Raw genomic sequence first — 18,633 nt, 5'->3', positions numbered from 1 at the left:
AGTGCTAACCTCTGAGCCGCCATGCTACCCTTCCATACATCTAATATGCACGGTTGCTAAAATGGACAGAGATGTCAGCAGAGAGTACCAGAAAAATAAGGCATGTACACATGGCTCAAAAATTTGGTATTGTTGCAGCCGCAGCTGTAGCAGCACCCAGAAAAATTGCGGCAGCATAAAAAGTTCAGCACCAGAGGCCAGAAAAACTTAGGCATGTACACATGGCTGAAAAATAAGAACCAGCGCATATCCAAGAGTCCAGAAGACTCTATAATGCAGGACGGAGAAACACACAAAGAAATTATTTTCTAAATTAAATTTTTCATCAAATAGAGAAACAGAGTTCATCCCTCTCTGTATTTTATTTTTGAAAATGTAAGTTTAAAAATCACACACAACAAGCGTTCCTTGGTGTAATGGTTAGTACTCTGGAAAATTCAAATTTAAATTATCAGAAAGTCCAAAAGACTCTATGATGCAGTACGGTGAAAATCACAGAGAAATCCTTTTCAAAATAAAATTTTTCATTAAATCAAGATGAAAGCAGCGGCCAGAAAAATTGCAGCAGCAGAAAAAGTGCAGCACCAGAGGCCAGAAAAATTAGGCATGTACACATGGCTGAAATATAAGAACAAGCGCATATCCAAGAGTCCAGAAGACTCTATAATGCAGGACGGAGAAACAGACAAAGAAATTATTTTTTAAATAAAATTTTTCAGAAAATAAAGAAATAGAGTTCATCCCTCTCTGTATTTTACTTTTGAAAATTTAAGTTAAAAAATCACACGCAACAAGTGTTCCTTTGTGTAATGGTTAGTACTCTTGAAAATTCAAGTTTAAATTATCATATCTGACACCTCAAGAAAGGAAGCAGCAGCGGGTACAACATCATCATCATCACACCGTACGTCCATGTGTGTAATGCTGCCTGACTGAGACATATCACTGTTGACTACATCCAATAATGGTTGTGCATCACTCATGTCTTCAAATTGATGTGTAAATAACTCCTCTGACAGATCAAGTAAAGCTGCTGTGGTGCTAGTGTTGGTGGTGGCGGCAGGCGGGCAAGTGGTAGCATGAGAGGTGCCTGACGGTGCGTCAAGGTTCCAAGCGGAAGCTGTAGTAGATTGGGTGTCTTGTGATAGCCAGTCAACTAAGTTCTTAGAACTTTGGGGGTTCAGGGTACGTGGCCTCTGAACACTGGCCATTCTAGAGCCAAAGAGAATCCCAGCACCACAACGGCCCCTGCGGGGTGGCCTTCCTCTGCCTGTCATTTTTTGGGTTAAATTTGAACAAGTGTCACACCAAATGTGATTTGGACTAGGGTGACACAATTTGCCCTGCAGGCAAAAAAAAACTGGCAACTGTGACGTGAACTGACAGTGACTGGTTTTATTTATCAGCCCAAAAAGTTTTTTTTTTTTTAATTTGCACAACTGTCACACCTAATGTGATTTGCACTAGGGTGACACAATTTGCCCTGCAGGCAAAATAACCTGTCAACTGTGGCGTGAACTGACAGTGACAACTGGTTTTATTTAACAGCCAGAAAGGTATTTTTTTTTTTTAATTTGCACAACTGTCACACCTAATGTGATTTGCACTAGGGTGACACAATTTGCCCTGCAGGCAAAAAAACTGGCAACTGTGACGTGAACTGACAGTGAAGACTGGTTTTATTTAACAGCCAAAAAAGTTTTTTTATTTATTTGCATAACTGTCACACCTAATGTGATTTGCACTAGTGTGACAATGAGCAAAAAAGCTTGCCAGCGGAGTTCCCCTTTTATGCAGTGGTCCCCAACAGGGGTGCCTCCAGCTGTTGCAAAACACACGGACTGATATTTTTTAGCCCTATGAATACTGTAGTAGTTAGTTGCTTGAAGGAACTTAAGTTTTATACTGGAGTACCCCTTTTAACCAGCAGTTCCCTCCCAACCAGGGTGCCTCCAGCTGTTACAAGACACACGGACTGATATCTTTCAGCCCTAAAAAGGGCTTTTTTGGGTGCTGTCCTTAAAGCAGATGTTACACTAGTGCTTTAGAAGTAAACTGGACCCTGAATACATCACCTAGCAGCAACCTAGATATCGCTTTCCCTATACAGCAGGAGCAGCTTCTCTGACCCTGCCCTTCCTAAGCTTGAGGCATGCTGAATGAGGGTAAAATGGCGTCCGTGTAAGAGGTAGGAGGGTCCGGAAGGGAGGGACTGCTGCTGATTGGCTGTAATATGTCTGCTGACTCTGACTCACAGGGTCAAAGTTTACCGCAATATTAAAGTATAGGGGGCGGATCGAACTTCACATATGTTCGCCCGGCGATGCGAAAGCGAACATGCTAAATTAGCCGGGAACTGTTCGCTGGCAAACAATTCGCAACATCTCTATTAGTAATTATATTTTGCATGAAACCTTCATTTATTAGAGAAGAAATGTCATGTTTCAATAAGGGGAAGGGATCCTCTTTAATTTGTTGATAATATGTGGTGTCTCCGAGGATATTTCATGTCTCTTGATTGTAATCTTTGAATTCCTGGATTACAATACCGCCCCCCTTATCTGCAGGGCAGATCACTATATTTCTACTGTCTTTCAAGGATTTGAGTGCTTGTTCTTCACTCTTGTTAAGTAGTCCTTCTTTGTACTTAGTTAACAGAAGTAGAAAGGCACAGATAGCAACCTAGGCCATTTATCAATACACTCTCAGAAAAAGATGCAATCTAGGTATGAGATACAAAAATACAAACTTATTTAGACAATCAATAAAAAATTACAAGCTAAAATCCCAAGAAGCATAATGTGGGGATCAGACAAACACACACTGAAAGGCAGGGTCAGACTGTCCCAAGTGATGGTCCAGGAATTGATTCAAAGTTACAAATCACAGTGGTTATATCTGTATTTAAAGTAACATACTCCAAATGCATAAATGAATGATTTAGACAAGATTGCGGAATATAGTTGATGGAGGTTACAGTCAAACAGACATTGAATCAAGGGTTAGATAATAAACAAGGGGAGACTGAAAGATAAAGGCAGCATAAATGTAATCAACAGTACCAGTCATGCACCCTATAGAGGAACACCTCACCTACCCCAAACGCATTTTCGCTGGTCGCTTTGTCTGGGGGCATCTTCTTTGTACTTACTAGGAATTTTATTGGGTAGTTTCTTCAAATCCTCTGCAACTAAATCATGGAAACTCTTCAGTAGGTGTCCCTGGCTTTCTATGGGATAAAATTTCGGTTTGGTCTTAATTTCGGGGTGTATTCGATTCAGTGGAGGAGGCTCATTTGTTTGTGTTTCTATATCACTTTTTGAAGATATTTTGGGTAAAGCAAAATAACGTTGGAGAGTTAATCTCCAAGTTAAATTGTGCAAATCAAGAAATAGATCGAATTTCTTTCGATCATTTCTGGGAGAATAAGATAGTCCCTTCTGTAACAGGGATAGTTCTCCTTGATTGAGAACATGTTGGTATAAATTGAAAATTTTTTATAAGTGCTGCTGGATTTTTAGAATTTGTCTCAAGAGTTAGTTAAGTTTGTGTTTTTACTTGTTCCTTTTAATTTTTTCAAGGTTTCCTGTTTTTCCTCCTCTTGTTCCTCTCCTAGTTTTCTTTTGAGAGGTTTTTTGGGGTGAAAGTAATCTGTGATGGTTCTGTTGGGATTTACCCCTAAAAAAGAAATCGGAGGGGTACCAGATGTACTGGGGGAAATTATTGCCCCAGTCACCATAACATAATTTCAAGTTTCATGTGTCTATGTGGATTTAATTAATTAATTAATCACTCACCCATATTATTATGCAGTCTCTGCCTGCCCCAATGTACGTTTCGTCATCCACGACTTTGTCAAGGGACGCTCAAGCATCCCTTGACAAAGTCGTGGATGGCGAAATGTACATTGGGGCAGGCAGAGACGGCATAATAATATGGGTAAGTGATTCTTATACATTATTACAATGGGGTCTTAGGTCTGGATATTGTTTAGAGACAGAATGGTCTATTAGAACTCAGTGCACTTTACTTGCTGTAGATATACCAGTTACCTTGCCCAAGTTAAACTTATGGTCAGCTACCCATATTGTTTTGCACATTTTTCACCTTATTGCATTACTATTGATGTTATCTTAGCCATCCTGCTTACCTATTTGATTTTAAACTTCTTGTTTTTTTCTTTTGAGTATTTTTGATAAATAAAGATATTTTTTGCAGTAGCTATTGCTCCTTTACTTGTCTGTATTCAATATCAGCATACTGCAGTGGCCCAGGGGGTGCAGCTTAAGATGGCTAAGGAAAGTAAGCCTGTATAATGGCTAAGGCTTGTGATTTCTCATGCCTGTCATGGTCTGTGTCTCATTGGTCATAATGGCTCATGGACGTCCACAGGAACTCCTCATGTAACAAAGACTGGAATAGTAAATGAGGGGCTGCACTAGGGATAGTGTTACCTATAGTTTCCCAAAAGCACACCCTGTGTGAAAGTGCTGGCCGTAGGTAATTTGGGGTGCCCTGGATGGCTGTGTGCAATGATGGAGCCATATACTGTGATAGCTTGTAACAACCTACAAGCTATTACCTAAATCAGCAAAGCATCCAACATGTAGGTATTGTTCCATAACATTAAAATAGGCAGGCTTTAGGCAGTAGAATGGTAACCCAATCGGTTAGTATCGTTATTGTCCCTAGAGCTGGACCTTTTTACTCCAGCCCTTTTTTTCAGTAATTCCTAGTCTTTCTTCTTGAAGCAGGCTATCCTTGCTTAGCTTACATCCTTTATAATATGTATTAGTAAAATTATCCCCAAAGTCTACAATTCTTATTTCTACTCTTCCTTCCTTCACTCAGATGAGGACTGGGTTGAACTAAGATCCTGGACTGTGGTCTTAGCAAGAGCAGGTGTTGCCCCAAGCTGACATGGATCAGTCTTTACTCTTACAGGGAGAGAGGATGGCATACCCCTCTTTGCACTAAACTCTACACAAGACTGACTGGGGTATTCCGCCTCTAGACATATTATGCTATAAGAACCAAAGCATAGTGGATAAGATGTCTGATCCCTGGGGTCCTGCCACTGGGACCCCAATAATCTCCCTGCAGCACCGACATTCGTTTAGAATGCCAGCTGTGGCACCTGAGGCTCGTGATATAGCAGTCACGCCCCCTCATGCCCCCTCGAGCCTCCGGCGCAGCATTGCTAGTCATCCAGCACAGATGAGATCAGACACGTTATCCCCTATCCTTTGGATAGAGGATAAGATGTCTAGGGGTGGAGTACCCCTTTAATTTCCTCTTCCTCTCAATAAAGAGACTGAACCAGAGCAAGCTCCTTACTTCCCTCTGAAAGGTTTCTAGCAGTGTGTGTGTGTGTGTGTGTGTGTGTGTGTGTTTTGGGGGCAGTGATTGGATGATCAAGAGAGACAGCTAAAACTTGTTGATATAGTTGTTTATGGTTATGTCTGCAAAACATATTTGCTCAATTTATGGTAGACACCCTTATGATTTAATGGTTGACTTTATGTTTTAACTAATGATGGGGGGGGGGGGGTATGTTTGACAGTAAATCTACAATTTATATGACTCGTGTCCAGCCTTAGCTGTACGCCGGATTGACGGGTATGCAGCAGGAGTGTGACTTTTGAAAAGCTGCAGGAATTAGTATATGACCTCCAAAGAGTTCACAACGTGACGTTCAGAGTATTCAGGAGTCAAATTGCTAATACCCTTTCCTTACAATTAATCCCTTTATTATTTTGAGTAAACCTATAATAAACTTTATTGAAATCATTCTACATTTTCAAAACTTTTGTCCCATGAGAAGAATAGATCATTAATACGTTAACATTTAATTATTATAATATGGATAAATCGGAATATATGCATAATGCTACTGAAACATTACAACAAAAGAGAACAATTCTAATTTTACTCTCAAGTCTTGTTTCTTGTCTCTAGCTGAAACATATTAAGCTTTATTAAAGCTTAGATTGAGTCAGGGAAAATTTTAACCTTACAGCTTTATATGTATGAACTTTTCTTTCTATAGTGGCAGACATCATTATTGCCTTTCATCCTTTTTTATCATACAATCTGACCTATTTTTCTGTGATAGCTAAATGGATAGATACAGTAGAGAGACTGAAATGAGCAATCAAGCTGGTCAAGCTGGTGTTGAAGAAAGAACATAACAAGATATTGTGCCATATCATTATTTGACATCAGTTTTGGCTCTGCGAGATGTCAATCATCTTGGCTTGTTTTATCATCGACTCTCATCTGCCTAGTCAGAATGGTATTGTGAATTAATGACAGTCAGCTCTACGATTTGCCAACAGTAAGACTGCAGTGCCGCGTATTTATTACTCCCATGCAGAGTAACTTAGAAAACCATAGCTCAGGCATCACAGCTCATCTTGTGCATTGGCTTCAAAGCCTAAAATTTATTTCTGTGAAAGTATTATCATTGCTCCTTTGCCAATGTCATTGCTTTCTTATTTGGTGAAACAACTTTTGTAGCCAACCAGCCTTTATTTTAAGAAACTGTGCTGCTTTTTTTTTTTTTTTTTTTTTTTTTTAACCTATTTGGTAAATATTTTCGACACCACTGTGCACCATATTTTTTAAGATAGTTAGCTATTAAAAAGTGTGTTTTTTTATATATTTTTTTCTTTATATCACAGCTGTAATGCGAAATTCTTCACTATTGATTTAAAAATGCAAGGGATAAAGGAAAGAATTTTTCCTATCCACTCAATAAAGGTAGAAAATAGCAGACATTAATGGTGATTTATGCATTAGGATTCTTGGGTTGTATGGTTAAAGGGACACTCCGGTCGAAAATATATATCTATTTTTCATATCAACTGGTTCCAGAAAGTTATACAGATTTGTAAACTAATTCTATAAAAAAAAATCTTAATCCTTCCAGTACTTATCAGCTACTTTATACTGCAGTGCTTTATACTACAGAGGAAGAAGTTGAGTTGTTCTTTTTTGTCTGACCACTGTGCTCTCTGCTGACACCTCCATTTGCGACAGGAACTGTCCAGAGTAGGACAATTCCTGAGAGAGACAGAGGTGTCAGCAGAGAGCAAAGAGGTCAGACTGAAAAGAACAACACAACTTCCTCTGTTGCATACAGCATCTGATAAGTACTGAAAGGATTAATATTTTTTAAATAGAAGTAATTTACAAATCTGTTTATCTTTCTGGCACCAGTTGATTTGAAAAATAAAATTGTTTTCCACCGGAGTATCTCTTTAACTACTCATAAACCAACCTCCATATCTCTTCAGTACTCGCCATATAAACACCCATTCTACACAATCATATGTTATGGACATGGAATATGTGCTTTTACACCCTAATAAACCATTCAGTATACATTTCCCTGCCCACACAGTCTAGGTAGTGTCAGGATTCGGCAGGCTGGATGTGGATCCTCTGTGTCAGAGAGGGATTGGCATGAACCGTACCGGTGGACCGGTTCTAAGTTGCTACTGGTGTTCACCAGAGCCCGACGCAAAGCGGGATGGTCTTGCAGCGGCGGTAGCAACCAGGTCGTATCCACCGGTAACGGCTCAACTTCTCTGACTGCTGAGACAGGCGCGGTACAAAAGGACAAGGCAAGAGCAAGGTCGGACGTAGCAGAAGGTGAGGGCAGGCAGCAAGGGTCGTAGTCAGGGGCAACAGCAGAAGGTCTGGAACACAGGCTTGGGACATACACTAAACGCTTTCTCTGGCACAAGGCAACAAGATCCGGCAAGGAAGTGAAGGGGAAGTGAGGTTATATGAGCAGGGAGCAGGTGGAGGCTAATTAGACTGATTGGGCCAGGCACCAATCATTGGTGCAATGGCCCTTTAAATCTTAGAGAGTGGAGCCGAGCGCGCCAGAACGTGACAGCCGGGGACCGGGACGGGTAAGTGGTTTGGGATGCGATTCGCATCCCCGTCGTGAATGTCAGTGCAGCGCTCCCGGTCAGCGGATCTGACCGGGGCGCTGCAGAGAGGAGAATGCCGCGAGCGCTCCGGGGAGGAGCAGGGACCCGGAGTGCTCGGCGTAACAGGTAGCTTCCACAGTAGGCATGGCCCAAAAAACTGGTCAACTTTTCCTCTACACAGGTTTTGATGAATCCCTTCTCCCGATAGAGTACCCTATAAAGAGCATACAACTACAAATCTGTTTGAGAATTTTGTAAAAACCTTTAAAAACTGCAGTTCTCATTTGAGCAGCTATTCACCAGGAATTCATTTTCATTGTTGTTTTATGCATTAAAAAGCAAACTGCTTTCTTTCACAAATAAACAAGGCAAACAAAATGTGGAATATTATATAGTAAAAATACTAAATATATCACAAATGCGTTATGCTTGTAATGTATTGATTTAAAAATAAGTTTGCCAATTCTGCCTTACTTAATTCCTTGGCTTGCTATATCACGTATCCTTCCTTCCTTAGTGTTACTGAACAGATTCCCTGTTTTAAAACTTAATCAAACCAAGCCAAATAACAGAGGCAATTATGTTCAGATTAAAATGAAAATGTATGTGTTGCTTGTAAAATCAGCTGTGTGGCGATGGGAAGAGAAGATGCTCTTAAATGTTTGGCGGCTGAGGTTATAATTTATTCATCCTTATTATTCTGTTTCTGTTCATAACAATGACATTCAGTACTGTTTACTAAGTTGTCAGGCTTCCTTGTGAGTGTCTCAAGATTAAGCCATCTGGTATGTTTGATGGTCAGTAAATTAAATGACAATCAATACAAATTAGTTAACATTTGCAAATCAATACAAAATTGAAATAAATTGCAAACTTTGCTCCCGTTAGACATCACATTATATGAATAAAATACGGATGATGGGTTTGAAAACTCAATGCAAAATAATTCTCTGTTTCTCTTAGTATATTGTCGGTTTGGCTGAGGAACCATTTAAGAATCTCGTTAACATTCATGGGATGTACAACACTATTCACAACTACAGTCATATTTGTAAAAATGTCACAACCCCTCCTACTGTTAATACAGTTTCAAATCAACTATCAACTATGAATATTCCACATTTTCTCATTTTTACCACATCTGTGGGAGCCATGGGCATTCCCTTATTGTAAACTATAGGCTGCAATGTTCTGCTCACTTTTTATTACATCTGTAAAATGAATGTTGCTTACTGTTCTTAGGCAAATGAAGGTAGGCGGTTTGGGAAAAACAGGTGATCAAACGTACAGACAACATCACATGTTGATGTCAAAGATATTTTTAGAACTCAAAATCAGAAGTCTGATCATTTTTTTGTGAACTGAGAAGTCCATGAGCCATTCTTGTATAAATCTTTCACCTGTTTGGCACCGAAGGAATCCCAAGGAGACAAATCAATGTTAGGGAGAAGAGCAGATATCAATCTTCAAGCCCTATAATCACATGGAGCAATTATCAGGCAAATATTTCAATAGGGCCAAAGATCAAGCACCAAACAAGCAAATACTCTGTCCTTGGCTGATCACTTTGTCTCTCCCTGCCTAAAGTTCATATTTTGTCAGCTACACATGTTAGATTGGTGGTAACACAGTGTCCAGCTGTGTAATAGGGCCTTAAAATTCTCAAAGGGAATTCAGGTGGAAAAACACACAACAATATGTTATACAGTTTCTTCATAGCAGAAACACTGCTATGCCCATTCATATCTGGTCTGTATTGCTGGGCTTCAGTTGAATGCCATCACCGTGACTCTGCAGATTTTATACAGTTCAGAAATCTCGTAGTGCCATCAGAGGAACTGTTTTTGAAGAATGAATACTACTCGATCAGGAAAAGTCTAACAAGGTAGGATTGTAAATAGATGACTGGAAGTTCCTTTTGGAAAACATAGAGATATCAGTGTTCAGCAAGGTAAGAGGATGGACATTTGGAAATATGTCCAGATAATTTCTTGGCTTAAGTAGCCATTTCTTGTACGAGTATCCTAGATTATTATACTAGAAAAAATAAATAAATAAAAACAGAGAAAAACAGAATAGAAATAAAAATTCAAAACACAGTGAATGATTTCTGTAATAAATAAAACAAATACCCAATACAAGATTTGTTTTTTTTGTTCAACTTTTCTCCCATAAAACATGGATTAAAAATGAGCCCCCACACCACATAGAAAGAAAAATTAAAAATTAAATGTTAGAACTTCCGGTTCTGGAGTAGGCATGTGACTAGCACAGAGACAGAGCTCCTGCACCCCGGACCCCTACCCGTACCGGACCGGCATCACAGCAGGGTACTTACCCCTCCGAACGGGACAAGCATTCCCCCCGATCCTCTTCCAAGGTCTGGATCGCAGGCGACAGCTTCTCCGTGTGGCCGCACGTTCCATGGCTCCCAGCAGCCCTCTCCTCCTGCACTGCAGCTCCTGCCAATTTGTGCACGCAGTGTGTGACATCAGCACTCCCGGCCGGCGCAATCAGGGCACACACTGCAATATAAAGGGAGTGACGGACACCGCACACTGATGAGCTACTACAGACCCACTGCTATCCATAAAGGTCTGCCCTATTGCTCCTACTCCAGGCATGCTACCTCTGGGGATTCAGTGTCCGCACATCTATAACCTACAGACTACAAGCAAGACGGCAAGTACAAGGCTCAGCCTCTCTCCTCCCTCTCAGCCTTGTAGTCCCCAGGGGACGTTAACCTGCCCTCCTTGTCAGCCTTATACAGCCCTAGGGTCCCTGCTCTCCTTAACCCTGCTTGAGAGACATTCCCCAGTGACTCTATTACTAGGGGTTCTTATGGAGCGGTACCTCAACAAGGGATCCCAGTGCTTGGTACCCTCTGCAGGGGCATCAGCTACCATTCCCATTCCTGCTCCATCTTCAGGGCAATCACTGGCGCAGAACGCACAGGCTCAATCCTCAGCGATTGAGGTTGTCCCCAGTCTGCCCTTGTTCACTCAAGGTGGGGGGCCCCCAGCACAGGCAGGAGCTCACCTGATGCCACCTTTGGGGGGAACACTGGATGTTTCAGTTTCTATACCTATGAATTTTCAGACATTCACAGCAGCATTAGTCCAGCTGATCACCCCTACTATGCAACAAACACTTGAAAATACCATGTGCTCAACGCTTACACAGCTCCAAACAGATCTAGGAGCCCAGGCTGAGAGACAAGGTGTGGCGGAACAGAAGATCATTGCATTAGAAGATGAAAATAGCGGCTTAGCTACCCAGCTGCACCAAACAGAAACTGACCTCTGCTATGTTAGTGAAAAGCTGGAAGGCTTGGAAATCCACTTGCGCCAGAACATTCTAAGACTAGTGGAGGTCAACAAATTTCTTCTTCCCTCAGATTTGCAAGATTTCTGCAAGAGTGACCAGCCTGCAGCCCTGGGCCTCCAACATAAATGCAGAGTGAAGAGAACACATCACCTGGGTCAAGCACCTGCTACTACCTCCCTGTCTGATCAGGCTGGCCTGTCTCAACCGTGGCAGGTTATCCTGAAATTGCTTGATTACAATGACAAGGTGGAGATCCTGAGGGTTTACCACTGCCGTACCTCACTGCTCACTTTTCGCAATAAGAAGGTGCTGATCTTTGAAGATTTCTCAGCAGATGTGGCTAAGCCCAGGTGAGCTTATGGCAAGATCTGCACTGCCTTGTTCAAGGTTAAGAAATGTTTCCAGCTTCAATATCCTGCAACCCTTAAAGTGTTTTGCTCTGATGGCACCCAAAGCTGCTGAAGCAGCGCTGCAAGAGCTCCTGCATGAAACAGCTCATCGTTAGTGTTGAGCGGCATAGGCCATATTCTAATTTGCGAATATTCGCGAATATATGGACGAATATTCGTCTTATATTCGCGAATATTCGCATATTCGTTATATTCTCGTTTTATTTTCGCATATGTGAATATTCGCGTATGTGAAAATTAACATATGCGAATATTAGCATATGCAAGATTAACATACGTGAAAATTAGCATATGCGAAAATGAGCATATGCGAATTTTCGCATATGCGAATTTTAGCGCGCCAGTCTCACACAGTAGTATTACAGCCTTCTTTACACCACACAAGCTGGAAGCAGAGAGGGGTAATCACTGTGATGTGTACTGTGAAGAAAAAAAAAAAAATAAAAAAAAAAAACGAATATTCGTAATTACGAATATATAGCGCTATATTCGCGAAATTCGCGAATTCGCGAATATGCGATATTCGCGAATAATATTCGAATTGCGAATATCCGCGAGCAACACTACTCATCGTCCCCGATTCCCACCACTTCACTCGCACTCTCCGGGAGGCAGAGGCGACATTGCATCTCATCCACTTAGACGCAGAGGGAGTCGTACAAGATCACCGGGTGACTCCTGGAAGCATCGCAAGTCAACTGGCTGTTGCAGCAGGAGCAGGAGCAGCAGATCTTTCTCTCCAGACTGAGTATCTTTTGTTACATATGTTGTTTTGCTCCTTTATCTGAGGGATTTAGCGGTCCCCTGTGATTGGGGGTTCCTTGTTTCAGTTATTTGATTGGTAACTGTTCAAGCGGCATTCCCCATCTCACTTTGTCTGCAAATTGTTGTTATTGGGAGGTGCACAACGGATAGGAAGATTTATTTATATGCCTCCAGCCTCTCTCCTATCCCAGTGCTATCAATTTACTTAGTTTGGTTCAGGTTTTCTGGGGAGAGGGTTACACAACTTCCCACACTGCTTCCCTTTTTAACGGGTTTTGAGAATCCCTTCCCCCTTCGGGGTAGAATGCCTGCATAGTCTGTCATCATCCTGTTTGGTACCAGCCTTGATTGATGTTACTACATTTAGCTGGGGGTGCGGGGTGGGAGTTCTGTTTCATCATATGCCTAAAAAAAGTGAGGTCCACTACCTACTTAACAACCGCCTTTTTGTCATCAATGGGCGTTGTTGTCCTCTCGGATTTTCTTGTTTCTTTTTAGTTTTTCTTGTTAACTCCCTTCCTCTGTGGGCCACCGTTCTTGGCTCATCTGCCTCTAGGCTCTCCACCTTATCTTGTTGATTCCATGTCCCCGTATTCTGTCTATGTTTTGTATTGTCTACATGCTGCTGTCTCTCCCCCCCCCCCCCCCTTACCAGCTACTTGCTCTACACTGCGCTGTTCCCTGTTACCATGCCCAGAAAGGTTCTTAATTTATCATGTGTAAGATTATTACCTGGAATGTGAAGGGGCTGCGATCCCCTCAGAAACTGTGAGGGAATAAATTTGGTTCAAGACTCCATGATGTTCATTTTCAGCCATGATACCAAACAGGGATAAGACTTTTCTGGAAGGAAAGCAAGGGGCCCCACAGAGTTGTTTATATACTAAGAGGGCCTCATTGCGTGTGGAAAGACATCTTGTATGAATTAAGAACTGTACAATATGTATGGCATCACTATGCTTGTTTTTCTGCTTGAAACAAATATAAGGAGGGGTCTTTCCCCTCCTCAATAGAACTGATTATGAACACTGCTTGTGTCTGTGTCAAAGTCATTTCTCTGAGCGCTCGTGTCTATTAATTAGAAACTCTGTGACATTGCATTGAAGTCCCCTCGAAGACTTCCCCGACAAACCTGGCGCCTAAAAACGTGGGGCCAGAAGCTGACATCAGGAGCAGAGCAGCCACATCATCCCCCTGGACCGAACGGAAAGCAGTGCTTGTCAAGGTAAGACCTTATCTTACCAATCTTATCTGTCTTTCCTGAGGTAGCCTTTGCTTCTGTCCAGAGGGGAAGGTGTGTGCATGCCTTCTTGATATATATATATATATATATATATATATATATATATATATATGTATATATATATCTGCTTCTGGGAAATGGGAAAGAGGGCAAGAGCCATGTAATGGAAAAGAGCCATGTAATATGAGCTAGACATTGTAACTGCATGTATCTGTCTGGGATTGTTCTGTTTATGGCTTACCTTATCTGGGAAATAGCCCAGAGAGCTAGAAAAGGGGAAACAAACAAAACCCCTAAACCCCCTAACTGATCTCTGGTAAAGGAATTAGACTTACTTGGGAATTTGGGTCAAGTCAGGAATATTAAGACTCACAGGGCGGAATTAGCACTAGTGCAGTCAGGAATAAAATAGACAGTGAAGTAAGTGGGGATAGAAGTGGAAAAAATTGGGTAAAATGGATACCAAAAAGATACTAGTTAAGTGGAAGACAGCCAAGCAGATAGTACAGGAAAAGAAAGGAAAATGGGATGTGATCCAAATGTGGTCCTGGACCTGGACCTCTGGTCCAAGTCCAGGCAGCAATATGAGGGATTGTTAAAAGAAAAATACTTAACAGATATGTCAATAGCATGGAAAGGGCACAAAGGAAGTATTGTATGCTAGTCAGAATACCGGAGCCGGCACCGGTGCTCAACCTAGGCATAACTTTAAAGGGGTACTCTGGCGCTAAGACATCTTATCCCCTATCCAAAGGACAGGGGATAAGATGCCTGATCACGGGGGTCCCGCCGCTGGTGCCCCCCGTGATCTTTCACCCCATTACCATCAGCCCCCGGAGCATGTTGTCACAGAGAATTGTGACGTCACGGCTCCGCTCCGGTGTGACATCACGCTCCCCCGTCAATGCAAGCCTATGGGAGGAGGAGTGACAGCAGTCACATGGGGGCGGAGCTGTGATGTCACAATACTCCGGCCCCCTGATCGGCAGTCATCACACCCAGAGCGAACATGCTCCGGGGCTGATGGTAACGGGGTCAGGCATCTTATTCCCTATCCTTTAAGTGCCACTGTTGCATCAAACCAGGGCACTTTAAAAAGGAATGTAGAAAGCCGAGCCATGGATACATGTGGATGTGTGTGAAGGGATGAATAGAAGGTATGATGGGAGTTGTAATACCCTCAAAAGCTATGTCTGGGTTATAACCTAAGTTGCTGAGTATGATGCCCAATTGTCATGATGAAAAAAGTGGTTTTGTATGTATTGTGTTGTTGAGAATGCAGTTGAAAGTTTGAAATATACTGATGGGTGATGGACAGAGGTATTCATATACAGCAGTGTTATATGCAGTATTCATATACAGCAGTGTGAGTCAAATGAAGAGAGCCTTTTTTTCAGGGTTGAGAAGATAACTTCCAGATGTTTGAATGGGGGTAGTTTTTTTTGTTTTTCACTGATGGGGCAAAAATGAGATGATGATGAGGAGTGCTAAGTGCTATAAAGTGCAGAGGGAGTTGTAGGTCTCTAGAAAAGCTGTGTGGTATATGGCTAATACTCTGATTTTGTGCATGTAATTATATAATGACATTCATAGGATTGGTCTTATGATATAAAGATATTGGAAATGTGTAATGGGTATTAATGAATAAGGAATACATGAAATGTGAATGTTTTCTTTTTGAAGCTGTTTATGTAAGTTGTTTGTGTTGCAATGGTACCACTTAAACTACTAAAGAACAAAGGAAAGGCACATGGTAATAATTGGACCTATTTGATGATATTGTAGTAATTTCCTAATAAGTTTTGTTTTCACAGTTGCGCAAGATGGAAGCAAAAGTGCATGTAGTGTATGAGAAAATTCAATTAATTGTCTGATTGTATTATAGGAGTAACAAAAAAAGTAGATGGCCAAGGGAAAAATAAATAAAATAAAAGAAGATATATATATTTAATTGATAAATATTACCTAAGCATTTAAAGTCAGTTAATGAGTATTTGATTATTAATGCTCATTGAAGGTGATTTGTTTTTTACATTTTTGAAAGAGCTCTGAATATTTTGATTTGTTTACATTTTTGGTGAGAATGTGTGTTGGGCCCTTTGTGTTGTATGTTGAGTATTTGTACGTGCCGGTATTGTTACATGTTAATGTGTGTATTGTATGTCTCTTGATGTTGTGACACATGAACACAGTCGGTTAGTAGATGTTCATGGTTCAATGGTTTCAGGCAACAAACTAAGACTAAGAAATTGCAAAAACCCAGACCCAAAGGAGCGGTGAAGAGTGACGTAGAGGAGTAGGAGGAGAAAAGTGGGGGCTTATAAGGAGAATGACAGAACAGCCTCCGCTCCTGAAACACAAAGTCACATTAGACATGAAGGAAACATACATATCTACTGAAATCGAGTATGTTTAGAGTATACATAATGTAATATATATATATATATATATATATATATATATATATATATATACATTCTACATTGCATTTATTTGAATAACATCAATGAGTTGATATGCAATTTATAATGACAATAATGTAATATGAAGATGCTAAAAAAGAACACTGTCCTTTGGTAGCTATGCTACCCTCAAAACTTTGATGGTCGCGAACTTATGAGGTTAGGAATTCAAAATCCATGATAGAATATCAGAGAAAATATCAGAGAGTTTTAGATGTTAGCTTGTTCAAAATTGTAAAATATGTAATACTTAAGACAGGATATATGGGGACCACGCAAAATGAAGTTCTACTACAATAAATATATTGGTGTAGGGGTTTTGTTGAATCCTTGGGCAAGCCAATCAAATATAATCACAGTTTACAGGATAGCTTAGTGTCTGCATATATAGACAAAGATCAGGTTACATATTTAGCGGGTGGTCGCCGATGGCTACTAAAATCAGCCATTTCCTGTTTGGCCTGTTGAGTATATTATTCTTTTGTCCTCTTGTGTTTTATTAATATATGGGTATATTGTAGGATTAAACATCAAGTAAGACGCCTACCCCTGTACTTCAAATAATACTTTCACTTGTTTCTTTATATTTCAGAAGCTAAAGGAAAATGGAACAATGGTGGGAATCATGTGAAGCACCTAAGCATATAATCCAAAGTCCGGCAGATGGCAGTATAGAGTCTCCGAAATACCTTTAATATAAACACTGCTGCCATTTTACAAGTTTCTAATGGGGGGATTTGTGAGAGAATAAAGTTGGTTCAAGACTCCACTAATTTTCAGCCATAATAGGAAACAGGGATAGGACTTTTCTGGAAGGAATGCAAGAGGCCAGCACAGAGTTGTTTATATACTAAGAGAACCTCATCGCGGGTGGAAAGACATCAGTCACGCCTAGCGCTCCGGGTCCCGCTGCCTCCCCGGAGCGCTCACGGCGTTCCTCTGCATGCAGCGCTCCGGTCAGCACCGCTGACCGCGAGCGCTGCTCCCCTGTCATCGGAGGGCACGCGATCCGAGGCACGGGACGTGCCCGCTCTCGAATCGCGCCCCATGTTTCTCACCTGCCCCGTCCTCCTGCTCAGTCCCGGCGCGCGTGGCCCCGCTCTCTAGGGCGGGTCTCCCAGATTTAAAGGGCCAGTGCACCATTGATTGGTGCCTGGCCCAATTAGTTCCAAGCACTCCCTACATTATAAAAGTCCACTTCCCCTTCCTGTCCCTGCCGGATCTTGTTGCCTTGTGCCAGTGAAAGTGTTCCCGTGTGTCCATTGCCTGTGTATCCAGACCCTTGCCGTTGCCCTTGACTACGAACCGTTGCCGCCTGTCCCGACCTTCTGCTACGTCTGACCTTGCCTTTGCCTAATCCTTGTGTACCGCGCCTGACTCAGTAGTCAGTGAGGTTGAGTCACTATCGGGTCGAACGACCTGGGGGTTACCTGCCGCAGCAAGTCCATCCCGCTTTGCGGCAGGCTCTGGTGAAAACCAGTAACCTCTTAGATTCCGTTCCTCTGGTACGGCCCACACCATCACCTCACTGACACAGAGGATCCACCACCTGTGTCCTCCCTGCATACCAGTCCAGATTCTGACAGTACATCCGGCCATGGATCCCGCTGAGGTCCCGCTGCCCAGTATCGCTGACCTAACCTCAGTGGTCGCCCAGCAATCTCAGCAGATCGCGCTACAAGGACAGCAGCTGACTCAGTTGACTGCTATGATACAACAGCTTCTGCCTCAACATCAGCAACCATCTCCTCCGCCAGCTCCTGCATCACCTCCGCAGCGAGTGTCCGCTTCCAGACTCTGCTTGTCCCTACCTGACAAGTTTAATGGGGACTCTAAATTGTGCTGTGGGTTCCTGTCCCAGTGTTCCCTGCACCTGGAGATGATGTCGGACCAATTCCCTACAGAACTGTCTAAGGTGGCATTCGTGTTCAGCCTGCTATCTGGAAAGGCCTTGTCCTGGGCCACACCGCTTTGGGACCGCAACGATCCTGCCACTGCTACTATCCAGTCCTTCTTCTCAGAAGTACGCAGTGTCTTCGAGGAGCCAGCCCGGGCTTCTTCAGTCGAGACAGCCCTATTGAACCTCGTTCAAGGGAGTTCTTCTGTGGGCAAGTACGCCATACAGTTCCGCACCCTCGCCTCTGAGCTATCCTGGAATAATGAAGCCCTCTGCGCGACCTTCAAGAAAGGCTTATCCAGTCACATCAAAGATGTGCTGGCCGCACAAGAAATTCCTGCTACCCTGTCTAAACTCCTCGATTTGGCCACCCGCATTGACATGCGTTTCACCGAAAGACGCCAGGAGCTTCGTCAGGAAAAGGATCTTGTTAGCACCAGGCGGTTTCTTCCCCTGGCATCTCTCTTCCAGCGTCCTTTGCAATCTGTTCCTGTGCCTCCCGCCGAGGAGGCCATGCAAGTGGAACGGTCTCGCCTGACCCTACAAGAGAGGACTCGCCATAGGAATGAAAACCTGTGCCTATACT

This window comes from Hyla sarda, chromosome 3 (assembly GCF_029499605.1).
Source record: "Hyla sarda isolate aHylSar1 chromosome 3, aHylSar1.hap1, whole genome shotgun sequence".
In the NCBI taxonomy this organism is placed as follows: Eukaryota; Metazoa; Chordata; class Amphibia; order Anura; family Hylidae; genus Hyla; species Hyla sarda.
This window is presented reverse-complemented; position numbering follows the sequence as displayed.